This window comes from Festucalex cinctus, chromosome 14 (assembly GCF_051991245.1).
Source record: "Festucalex cinctus isolate MCC-2025b chromosome 14, RoL_Fcin_1.0, whole genome shotgun sequence".
NCBI classification, from domain to species: domain Eukaryota; kingdom Metazoa; phylum Chordata; class Actinopteri; order Syngnathiformes; family Syngnathidae; genus Festucalex; species Festucalex cinctus.
Genome location: NC_135424.1, coordinates 28,353,115 through 28,364,509, shown reverse-complemented (window position 1 = coordinate 28,364,509; position 11,395 = coordinate 28,353,115).

Genomic DNA, 11,395 nt, shown 5'->3' with positions numbered 1-11,395 from the left:
AGCTCAAATGTACACAATTGCTGATTATGGCTGTCAAATCTAAACCAAAGGTTGTGCACTCAAATCTTTTGCTGTATTTAGTTTATTTTGGCATCCGGATGATGATTCTAGCATGAAATTGCTTGGGCACCTGTTAATTTTTAAGATTTTGACACATTTAGCTCAAATGTACAATCATGCGCTAAAAACGCATTTAAAGCAATAAAAAGGTGATTATGGCTGTCAAACCTAAACCAAACGTTGTGCACTTAAATCTATTGCTGTATTTAGTTTATTTTGGCATCCGGATGATGATTCTAGCATGAAATTGCTTGGACACCTGTTAATTTTTAAGATTTTGACACATTCAGCTCAAATGTACACAATTGCTGATTATGGCTGTCAAATCTAAACCAAAGGTTGTGCACTCAAATCTTTTGCTGTATTTAGTTTATTTTGGCATCCGGATGATGATTCTAGCATGAAATTGCTTGGGCACCTGTTAACTTTTAAGATTTTGACACATTTAGCTCAAATGTACCATCATGCGCTAAAAACGCATTTAAAGCAAGAAAAAGGTGATTATGGCTGTCAAACCTAAACCAAACGTGCACTCAAATCTTTTGCTGTATTTAGTTTATTTTTGCATCCGGATGATGATTCTAGCATGAAATTGCTTGGGCACCTGTTAATTTTTAAGATTTTGACACATTCACTTAAATGTACCCAATTGCTGATTATGGCTGTCAAATCTAAACCAAAGGTTGTGCACTCAAATCTTTTGCTGTATTTAGTTTATTTTGGCATCCGGATGATGATTCTAGCATGAAATTGCTTGGGCACCTGTTAATTTTTAAGATTTTGACACATTTAGCTCAAATGTACAATCATGTGCTAAAAACGCATTTAAAGCAATAAAAAGGTGATTATGGCTGTCAAACCTAAACCAAACGTTGTGGACTCAAATCTTTTGCTGTATTTAGTTTATTTTGGCATTCGAATGATGATTCTAGCATGAAATTGCTTGGGCACCTGTTAATTTTTAAGATTTTGACACTTTCAACTCAAATGTACAATCATGCGCAAAAAACGCATTTAAAAGCAATAAAAAGGTGATTATGGCTGTCAAACCTAAACCAAACGTTGTGCACTCAAATCTTTTGCTGTATTTAGTTTCATTTGGCATCCTGATGATGATTCTAGCATGAAATTGCTTGGGCACCTGTTAATTTTTAAGATTTTGACACATTCAGCTCAAATGTACACAATTGCTGATTATGGCTGTCAAATCTAAACCAAAGGTTGTGCACTCAAATCTTTTGCTGTATTTAGTTTATTTTGGCATCCGGATGATGATTCTAGCATGAAATTGCTTGGGCACCTGTTAATTTTTAAGATTTTGACACATTTAGCTCAAATGTACAATCATGCGCTAAAAACGCATTTAAAGCAATAAAAAGGTGATTATGGCTGTCAAACCTAAACCAAACGTTGTGCACTTAAATCTATTGCTGTATTTAGTTTATTTTGGCATCCGGATGATGATTCTAGCATGAAATTGCTTGGGCACCTGTTAACTTTTAAGATTTTGACACATTTAGCTCAAATGTACAATCATGCGCTAAAAACGCATTTAAAGCAAGAAAAAGGTGATTATGGCTGTCAAACCTAAACCAAACGTGCACTCAAATCTTTTGCTGTATTTAGTTTATTTTTGCATCCGGATGATGATTCTAGCATGAAATTGCTTGGGCACCTGTTAATTTTTAAGATTTTGACACATTCACTTAAATGTACACAATTGCTGATTATGGCTGTCAAATCTAAACCAAAGATTGTGCACTCAAATCTTTTGCTGTATTTAGTTTATTTTGGCATCCGGATGATGATTCTAGCATGAAATTGCTTGGGCACCTGTTAATTTTTAAGATTTTGACACATTTAGCTCAAATGTACAATCATGTGCTAAAAACGCATTTAAAGCAAGAAAAAGGTGATTATGGCTGTCAAACCTAAACCAAAACGTTGTGCACTCAAATCTTTTGCTGTATTTAGTTTATTTTTGCATCCGGATGATGATTCTAGCATGAAATTGCTTGGGCACCTGTTAATTTTTAAGATGTTGACACATTCAGCTCAAATGTACACAATTGCTGATTATGGCTGTCAAATCTAAACCAAACGTTGTGCACTCAAATCTTTTGCTGTATTTAGTTTATTTTGGCATTCGAATGATGATTCTAGCATGAAATTGCTTGGGCACCTGTTAATTTTTAAGGTTTTGACACATTTAGCTCAAATGTACACAATTGCTGATTATGGCTGTCAAATCTAAACCAAACGTTGTGCACTCAAATCTTTTGCTGTATTTAGTTTATTTTGGCATCCGGATGATGATTCTAGCATGAAATTGCTTGGGCATCTGTTAATTTTTAAGATTTTGACACATTTAGCTCAAATGTACAATCATGCGCTAAAAACGCATTTAAAGCAAGAAAAAGGTGATTATGGCTGTCAAACCTAAACCAAAACGTTGTGCACTGAAATCTTTTGCTGTATTTAGTTTATTTTTGCATCCGGATGATGATTCTAGCATGAAATTGCTTGGGCACCTGTTAATTTTTAAGATTTTGACACATTTAGCTCAAATGTACAATCATGCGCTAAAAACGCATTTAAAGCAATAAAAAGGTGATTATGGCTGTCAAACCTAAACCAAACGTTGTGCACTCAAATCTATTGCTGTATTTAGTTTATTTTGGCATCCGGATGATGATTCTAGCATGAAATTGCTTGGGCACCTGTTAATTTTTAGGATTTTGACACATTCAGCTCAAATGTACACAATTGCTGATTATGGCTGTCAAATCTAAACCAAACGTTGTGCACTCAAATCTTTTGCTGTATTTAGTTTATTTTGGCATCCGGATGATGATTCTAGCATGAAATTGCTTGGGCACCTGTTAATTTTTAAGGTTTTGACACATTTAGCTCAAATGTACAATCATGCGCTAAAAACGCATTTAAAGCAATAAAAAGGTGATTATGGCTGTCAAAGCTAAACCAAGGTTGTGGATTCAAATCTTTTGCTGTATTTAGTTTATTTTGGCATCCGGATGATGATTCTAGCATGAAATTGCTTGGGCATCTGTTAATTTTTAAGATTTTGACACATTCAGCTCAAATGTACAATCATGCGCTAAAAACGCATTTAAAAGCAATAAAAAGGTGATTATGGCTGTCAAACCTAAACCAAACATTGTGCACTCAAATCTTTTGCTGTATTTAGTTTATTTTGGCATCCGGATGATGATTCTAGCATGAAATTGCTTGGGCACCTGTTAATTTTTAAGATTTTGACACTTTCAGTTCAAATGTACAATCATGCGCAAAAAACGCATTTAAAAGCAATAAAAAGGTGATTATGGCTGTCAAACCTAAACCAAACGTTGTGCACTCAAATCTTTTGCTGTATTTAGTTTCATTTGGCATCCTGATGATGATTCTAGCATGAAATTGCTTGGGCACCTGTTAATTTTTAAGATTTTGACATATTCAGCTCAAATGTACACAATTGCTGATTATGGCTGTCAAATCTAAACCAAAGGTTGTGCACTCAAATCTTTTGCTGTATTTAGTTTATTTTGGCATCCGGATGATGATTCTAGCATGAAATTGCTTGGGCACCTGTTATTTTTTAAGATTTTGACATATTTAGCTCAAATGTACAATCATGCGCTAAAAACGCATTTTAAGCAATAAAAAGGTGATTATGGCTGTCAAACCTAAACCAAACGTTGTGCACTCAAATCTATTGCTGTATTTAGTTTAATTTGGGATCCGGATGATGATTCTAGCATGAAATTGCTTGGGCACCTGTTAATTTTTAGGATTTTGACACATTCAGCTCAAATGTACACAATTGCTGATTATGGCTGTCAAATCTAAACCAAACGTTGTGCACTCAAATCTTTTGCTGTATTTAGTTTATTTTGGCATCCGGATGATGATTCTAGCATGAAATTGCTTGTTCACCTGTTAATTTTTAAGATTTTGACACATTCAGCTCAAATGTACACAATTGCTGATTATGGCTGTCAAATCTAAACCAAACGTTGTGCACTCAAATCTTTTGCTGTATTTAGTTTATTTTGGCATCCGGATGATGATTCTAGCATGAAATTGCTTGGGCACCTGTTAATTTTTAAGATTTTGACACATTTAGCTCAAATGTTGTCAACTTCCGCTTACCCGCAGGACTTAAATCGGGAAATATGTCCTGATCGACTCTCCAATTAAAGGGTTAGAAATTCCCCTTTTTCCTCACCAGCTCTAAGGCGTCAGCGTGAGGAGACGGGAATTAAATAAGCCGATATATCAAAGTGGATTCACCTAGGTTTGTTCACTGTCATCTTATCATGAGGCCAATCCGTTTTCATACACCTATCAATCCTGAGTGAGTAACCACACACACAGAGCCCAGGAATGCTAGCATGTACACCTCACTTCATTGGCAGCTCCACTTTTCTAAGTTGTTTGCATTTGTTATTGACCTAGTAATTTAATAATCCTTGTTAGAATCATACGGATTTGTTACATATCAAGCTGGAGTATTTGACTTTATTAATACAGATGGAAGCATTGGTTAGAGGTTATTCAAATGCACTTACCTTCCTCCAAACGTCCGTTACTGTTGTCCGTCTTGGGAAAAAAATAATGAGGTGGACTTAAAATGTCCGGAATAAATAAAATAAAATAAAAAAATAATGAGGGCTCATCAAACGTCCCAAATAAAATCATAAACAAACATTAAGGTCTTATAAAACGACCAACTTATAAAAATAAAATCATAAGCAAATGAAAAGGTCTTATAGAACGACCAAATTATAAAAATAAAATCATAAACAAATGAAAAGGTCTTATAAAACGACCAACTTATGAAAATAAAATCATAAGCAAATAAAAAGGTCTTATAGAACGACCTCAAATAAATAAAATAAAATCATAAACAAATGAGAAGGTCTTATAAAACGACCAACTTATAAATATAATAAAATCAAAACAATATGAGACAAGATAGTAGAATGATTAATACGAACCTTGTCTTTTAAATAATTTTATTAACAATAATAAGACAACCAATATAAATCAAAAATCACATTTAATGATAAAACTTTAAATCAATCAAAATAAAATAAAATAAAATAAAATAAAATAAAATAAAACAGGAGATTAAAAATAGTATAACCTTTTACAATGAGCTTTACAAGATTGATCATTCCTCGGAAAAGCTTAAGACCTGATTGACAATAAGATGTTTTTGGCAAAAATAATTTTGAAGATATGAGAGTGTATTAAATGGCCCCCACCCTAACACGCGATTTGTCATTCATATCTTCCTATTATACATCATTATTGCTAAAAGATTTGTACATTACCAATCATTGAAGAAAGGGTCCAACCACGGCTTAATCCCAGTCCTTCGTAAAAATCCAAAGTCCAGGCAGGCAGTTATATTCCATCTTCGAGAATGCACTCTGTACAGACACATCGCAGGGTGAAAAGGGGGCCTAGCTCAGAGTTGGTGACGGCCTTTTATACTCTTGGGCCACACCACTGACTCCTTCCGGTGAATGTCTCTCCGCGCACCTTCTCATATCAAAGCGCATTTGCTGGAACTCATTTTCAGTAATCTTCCACCGACGGGCCATGAAGATGAGTCATGATGAGGTCATACATTCCTTACAAATGTGTCATGGATACACAGCGTTGCATGATGAGTCATACATGAAAATATGTCAAGGTCTTCAGCTCTATTCGACAAATGATGAACGTTAAAATCAATAAAATCATATATATATTAATTAAGCAAGCATGAATAACATATATATACATTACATGTTAAATCCCAAATTCTCTCAGCTTGAATTTAACAGGTTAATTCTAATCTCTGTTGCACATCTTGTATATATCTTTGTTAAATCAAACAATACATACGGACAATCTTTTCAATGCAGTTACAGCAATATTATCAGCGATAAAAGACAGTATCGCTTATAAATGAAAGAAAAGAAAAAGAAAGACAGAAAAACTTCATAGTTGGCTTTCAATGTGTTACAAACATTGATCCAAAAATCAGGTTAACAATTATCGAATATAGATTGTGTTGTGTATTATTATTTAATTCAGGATATCATTTATTTATATTTAATTTGTATCTTATATGGAATGTCCGGGCAATGCTGAGTGGGTGGCTTAGTTGTACAGGTTTGGCGGCATCTGGTGGTTACTTTGAGGAACTACACCCAGAGGCCAAAGTTTAATTATCAGTCCTATAGACACCTATTGGTCTCTAACTAAGAATTGAGTCTAGCCCATTAATTTGCTATCTCATTTTACATGATATGGCGTTTCATCTGACCCACTCAATCCACTCAATTCAACAATGTACAATCATGTGCTAAAAACGCATTTAAAGCAAGAAAAAGGTGATTATGGCTGTCAAACCTAAACCAAAACGTTGTGCACTGAAATCTTTTGCTGTATTTAGTTTATTTTTGCATCCTGATGATGATTCTAGCATGAAATTGCTTGGGCACCTGTTAATTTTTAAGATTTTGACACATTCAGCTCAAATGTACACAATTGTGATTATGGCTGTCAAATCTAAACCAAACGTTGTGCACTCAAATCTTTTGCTGTATTTAGTTTATTTTGGCATCCGGATGATGATTCTAGCATAAAATTGCTTGGGCACCTGTTAATTTTTAAGATTTTGACACATTTAGCTCAAATGTACAATCATGCGCTAAAAACGCATTTAAAGCAATAAAAAGGTGATTATGGCTGTCAAAGCTAAACCAAGGTTGTGGACTCAAATCTTTTGCTGTATTTAGTTTATTTTGGCATCCGGATGATGATTCTAGCATGAAATTGCTTGGGCATCTGTTAATTTTTAAGATTTTGACACATTCAGCTCAAATGTACACAATTGCTGATTATGGCTGTCAAATCTAAACCAAAGGTTGTGGACTCAAATCTTTTGCTGTATTTAGTTTATTTTGGCATCCGGATGATGATTCTAGCATGAAATTGCTTGGGCATCTGTTAATTTTTAAGATTTTGACACATTTAGCTCAAATGTACAATCATGCGCTAAAAACGCATTTAAAGCAAGAAAAAGGTGATTATGGCTGTCAAATCTAAACCAAACGTTGTGCACTCAAATCTTTTGCTGTATTTAGTTTATTTTGGCATCCGGATGATGATTCTAGCATGAAATTGCTTGGGCATCTGTTAATTTTTAAGATTTTGACACATTTAGCTCAAATGTACAATCATGCGCTAAAAACGCATTTAAAGCAAGAAAAAGGTGATTATGGCTGTCAAACCTAAACCAAAACGTTGTGGACTCAAATCTTTTGCTGTATTTAGTTTATTTTTGCATCCGGATGATGATTCTAGCATGAAATTGCTTGGGCACCTGTTAATTTTTAAGATTTTGACACATTTAGCTCAAATGTACAATCATGCGCTAAAAACGCATTTAAAGCAATAAAAAGGTGATTATGGCTGTCAAACCTAAACCAAACGTTGTGCACTCAAATCTATTGCTGTATTTAGTTTATTTTGGCATCCGGATGATGATTCTAGCATGAAATTGCTTGGGCACCTGTTAATTTTTAGGATTTTGACACATTCAGCTCAAATGTACACAATTGCTGATTATGGCTGTCAAATCTAAACCAAACGTTGTGCACTCAAATCTTTTGCTGTATTTAGTTTATTTTGGCATCCGGATGATGATTCTAGCATGAAATTGCTTGGGCACCTGTTAATTTTTAAGGTTTTGACACATTTAGCTCAAATGTACAATCATGCGCTAAAAACGCATTTAAAGCAATAAAAAGGTGATTATGGCTGTCAAAGCTAAACCAAGGTTGTGGATTCAAATCTTTTGCTGTATTTAGTTTATTTTGGCATCCGGATGATGATTCTAGCATGAAATTGCTTGGGCATCTGTTAATTTTTAAGATTTTGACACATTCAGCTCAAATGTACAATCATGCGCTAAAAACGCATTTAAAAGCAATAAAAAGGTGATTATGGCTGTCAAACCTAAACCAAACATTGTGCACTCAAATCTTTTGCTGTATTTAGTTTATTTTGGCATCCGGATGATGATTCTAGCATGAAATTGCTTGGGCACCTGTTAATTTTTAAGATTTTGACACTTTCAGTTCAAATGTACAATCATGCGCAAAAAACGCATTTAAAAGCAATAAAAAGGTGATTATGGCTGTCAAACCTAAACCAAACGTTGTGCACTCAAATCTATTGCTGTATTTAGTTTATTTTGGCATCCGGATGATGATTCTAACATGAAATTGCTTGGGCACCTGTTAATTTTTAAGATTTTGACACATTCAGCTCAAATGTACACAATTGTGATTATGGCTGTCAAATCTAAACCAAACGTTGTGCACTCAAATCTTTTGCTGTATTTAGTTTATTTTGGCATCCGGATGATGATTCTAGCATGAAATTGCTTGGGCACCTGTTAATTTTTAAGATTTTGACACATTTAGCTCAAATGTACAATCATGCGCTAAAAACGCATTTAAAGCAATAAAAAGGTGATTATGGCTGTCAAAGCTAAACCAAGGTTGTGGACTCAAATCTTTTGCTGTATTTAGTTTATTTTGGCATCCGGATGATGATTCTAGCATGAAATTGCTTGGGCATCTGTTAATTTTTAAGATTTTGACACATTTAGCTCAAATGTACAATCATGCGCTAAAAACGCATTTAAAGCAATAAAAAGGTGATTATGGCTGTCAAACCTAAACCAAACGTTGTGCACTCAAATCTATTGCTGTATTTAGTTTATTTTGGCATCCGGATGATGATTCTAGCATGAAATTGCTTGGGCACCTGTTAATTTTTAGGATTTTGACACATTCAGCTCAAATGTACACAATTGCTGATTATGGCTGTCAAATCTAAACCAAACGTTGTGCACTCAAATCTTTTGCTGTATTTAGTTTATTTTGGCATCCGGATGATGATTCTAGCATGAAATTGCTTGGGCACCTGTTAATTTTTAAGATTTTGACACATTCACTTAAATGTACACAATTGCTGATTATGGCTGTCAAATCTAAACCAAAGGTTGTGCACTCAAATCTTTTGCTGTATTTAGTTTATTTTGGCATCCGGATGATGATTCTAGCATGAAATTGCTTGGGCACCTGTTAATTTTTAAGATTTTGACACATTTAGCTCAAATGTACAATCATGTGCCAAAAACGCATTTAAAGCAAGAAAAAGGTGATTATGGCTGTCAAACCTAAACCAAAACGTTGTGCACTCAAATCTTTTGCTGTATTTAGTTTATTTTTGCATCCGGATGATGATTCTAGCATGAAATTGCTTGGGCACCTGTTAATTTTTAAGATGTTGACACATTCAGCTCAAATGTACACAATTGCTGATTATGGCTGTCAAATCTAAACCAAACGTTGTGCACTCAAATCTTTTGCTGTATTTAGTTTATTTTGGCATCCGGATGATGATTCTAGAATGAAATTGCTTGGGCACCTGTTAATTTTTAAGGTTTTGACACATTTAGCTCAAATGTACAATCATGCGCTAAAAACGCATTTAAAGCAATAAAAAGGTGATTATGGCTGTCAAAGCTAAACCAAGGTTGTGGATTCAAATCTTTTGCTGTATTTAGTTTATTTTGGCATCCGGATGATGATTCTAGCATGAAATTGCTTGGGCATCTGTTAATTTTTAAGATTTTGACTCATTCAGCTCAAATGTACAATCATGCGCTAAAAACGCATTTAAAGCAATAAAAAGGTGATTATGGCTGTCAAACCTAAACCAAACGTTGTGCACTCAAATCTTTTGCTGTATTTAGTTTAATTTGGGATCCGGATGATGATTCTAGCATGAAATTGCTTGGGCACCTGTTAATTTTTTAGATTTTGACACATTCAGCTCAAATGTACACAATTGCTGATTATGGCTGTCAAATCTAAACCAAAGGTTGTGCACTCAAATCTTTTGCTGTATTTAGTTTATTTTGGCATCCGGATGATGATTCTAGCATGAAATTGCTTGTTCACCTGTTCATTTTTAAGATTTTGACACATTCAGCTCAAATGTACACAATTGCTGATTATGGCTGTCAAATCTAAACCAAAGGTTGTGCACTCAAATCTTTTGCTGTATTTAGTTTATTTTGGCATCCGGATGATGATTCTAGCATGAAATTGCTTGTGCACCTGTTAACTTTTAAGATTTTGACACATTTAGCTCAAATGTACAATCATGCGCTAAAAACGCATTTAAAGCAATAAAAAGGTGATTATGGCTGTCAAACCTAAACCAAACGTTGTGCACTCAAATCTATTGCTGTATTTAGTTTATTTTGGCATCCGGATGATGATTCTAGCATGAAATTGCTTGGGCACCTGTTAATTTTTAAGATTTTGACACTTTCAGCTCAAATGTACAATCATGCGCAAAAAACGCATTTAAAAGCAATAAAAAGGTGATTATGGCTGTCAAACCTAAACCAAACGTTGTGCACTCAAATCTTTTGCTGTATTTAGTTTTATTTGGCATCCGGATGATGATTCTAGCATGAAATTGCTTGGGCACCTGTTAATTTTTAAGATTTTGACACATTCAGCTCAAATGTACACAATTGCTGATTATGGCTGTCAAATCTAAACCAAAGGTTGTGCACTCAAATCTTTTGCTGTATTTAGTTTATTTTGGCATCCGGATGATGATTCTAGCATGAAATTGCTTGGGCACCTGTTAATTTTTAAGATTTTGACACATTTAGCTCAAATGTACAATCATGCGCTAAAAACGCATTTAAAGCAATAAAAAGGTGATTATGGCTGTCAAACCTAAACCAAACGTTGTGCACTTAAATCTATTGCTGTATTTAGTTTATTTTGGCATCCGGATGATGATTCTAGCATGAAATTGCTTGGACACCTGTTAATTTTTAAGATTTTGACACATTCAGCTCAAATGTACACAATTGCTGATTATGGCTGTCAAATCTAAACCAAAGGTTGTGCACTCAAATCTTTTGCTGTATTTAGTTTATTTTGGCATCCGGATGATGATTCTAGCATGAAATTGCTTGGGCACCTGTTAACTTTTAAGATTTTGACACATTTAGCTCAAATGTACAATCATGCGCTAAAAACGCATTTAAAGCAAGAAAAAGGTGATTATGGCTGTCAAACCTAAACCAAACGTGCACTCAAATCTTTTGCTGTATTTAGTTTATTTTTGCATCCGGATGATGATTCTAGCATGAAATTGCTTGGGCACCTGTTAATTTTTAAGATTTTGACACATTCACTTAAATGTACCCAATTGC